The 2,148-nt window shown below is 42.2% G+C and overlaps 1 protein-coding gene across 1 annotated transcript in view; it reads left to right on the forward strand.

Moving 5' to 3' along the window:
• LOC108798236 (5-hydroxytryptamine receptor 3A-like) overlaps positions 1–2,148 on the forward strand; it is a gene marked incomplete at its 3' end in the record, with an annotated part of 14,683 nt that overhangs the window by 7,392 nt on the left and 5,143 nt on the right. The gene's annotated exons all lie outside the window — the stretch shown is intronic.

Below are 2,148 nucleotides of genomic sequence, written 5' to 3' on the forward strand. Positions count from 1 at the left end.
AAGGGGCTGAGCTATACCTCTGAATCCCACAAGACAGTCCCTTTAAGCAGCTAATAAGATTTCCCCATACCTGTAGCTGATGTTTCTGGTTATATAATTCCAGATCCAAACTGGAGTTGTTGATGGTGAGGTGCCAGAAAAGGAAAATTTTGATAAGTATCTGATAGTATTTTTCTGTTTTCCAGGCACTTCATTATGTCCCATGAGAGGGACCTGCATAGTAAGAAACAATGTAGGAAAATTGACTGACTATGGGAAATAGCAAAAGAATAGATTTAGAAGCGAAAAAGTGCAATGGGAGACTGCCACCACATTCAGCCTGTAGCGGGTAATACATTTATTCAGTTATGACCAACTCACAGCTTTTCAGATGACATCCACTTGTATACTCACAGCCAATGTCCAAGATGCTGCCACACCTCTGGTTCAATGTACCTTAAGATAGCCAAGAGGGTCCCAGCCATGAATTTTGGATGCAATGCGGCAATCATTCTCTGTTGCTGGTTGACCCTTCTTGTCCTTGTCAGTAGGATGAAGAGCCTTTCATACTTCCTAATAGGCACTTTTCTCTTTAGTTAAATCAAGTGAGATGAAGTTTCAATATAATTTTTAGGACATAGTCCAGAGAGGGTGAACCCATGGAGAGACCAATGAAAGATCCCAGTGTGGGAATTTTGGCTTCCTAGGTGGTCTCATCTTTAACAGGGCTTTCAGGCTGCTGGTTGCTGCCGAGTAGATCTTCTAGATCCATGTATGTTTGTCTGTCCATTACATCCTTGAAGGACGCTGCATTATCAAGAGGTAAGGTCATATGCTATGCCAGTCTCCCACTTTAAGGGAAGCATCAATTAACTCTGCATATGTGTCTGTCATCAAATATAATTTAGAAAATCTGTTTTGAAAAGAGATCTTTTTACCAGGTCCAGCCCAGTCATCTTCCAGTAGTTTTTTTTTATTCATATTTATTATTATTGAAATAAGAGGAAGGCTGAGGGCTCTTTTATTAAAGGATGAATATACTGAATATCCTGGCTTTTTTAGGCTGGAACAGTTCTTTCCACTTTAACACTTCCTTAACTACTGAATTTCACTCCTTCTTCCCCTCCTCAGATTTCTGGATTGTATCCCTAACCAAGGATGCAGTGTTCAACATGGAGGGTTTTGTTCTCTTCACCTGCCTACTTTTAGGAGTGAGACATGAACTTTTGCATTCTTTCCACTACCTCCACTTGTATAAAGCAAGGGATTCTTGGGAGCAACCAGATCTATGTGGAGTGGATGAATCAAAAGATCTATAAGATAGCACTATGAGCCATAATGGCCAGGCTCGACTTGTCTAGTACAATAAGCTGAATTCTCAGACTTCTTGAGATGTTGCAAAGGGGAGATGGAACTATATATTTCTTCCTGCGGAAAGGACAGTTTAGTCTTAGAACTGAAACACGAAGAGAAGCATAGGTTAGCTATACTAGGACTCTTTTTTTTTTCTCTCCAATGTATTCCCAGTAATGACTCCCACCTGAACTTTCTTGTAGACTCTCAATGGAGCTGAGGCATAGGTGGCAGAAGGTTTTGGCAGAAAGGGACATGGCAGAAGGTTGTGGCAGAAGATCTGCATGAGATAGACCGAAAGAAGTCAGGTACTTAATAAGAAATAGGTACACCAGCAAAATCCAGACATATAGCAGCCCCAAACATCATATGACATGATGGGCATTAAGAGTGGAAGACAGGCGGGGGGAGATGAAGCAGCCCTGCGGCCAGCTTAAATAGGCTTCTGCACCAGCTCTAAGGGTGTCTCCCGCAGCTGCAGGGAATCCCCTGCAATTCTGCTCACAGTTCTCCTACAACACAGAAGGAAAGAGTGGAAGTGCTCAAAAAACACAATCTGAGTGTGACTGGAAGTGACAATCATGCAATTTGAGTCTGATGCATAAGGGGATCAAAGGGGAGCCCAAAAAAAGCTGCATGCTGCAATTCTCAGCTATCAGGACAGACACCTTAAAAAACAAAGCAAGTAGACTTGCTGTGCCTGCAGAAAAGTCAGGCAGTCATTTATGACAGCTATAATATACTCTGCCACCGGGTGCTGAGGAGGACTTCAATTTAGGAATAGTACCTGGACTGTTGAGAGAGACTGAACCTTAT

Source organism: Nanorana parkeri, unplaced genomic scaffold, assembly GCF_000935625.1.
Source record: "Nanorana parkeri isolate BGI_ZX_2015 unplaced genomic scaffold, ASM93562v1 scaffold1434, whole genome shotgun sequence".
Classification (NCBI taxonomy): Eukaryota; Metazoa; Chordata; class Amphibia; order Anura; family Dicroglossidae; genus Nanorana; species Nanorana parkeri.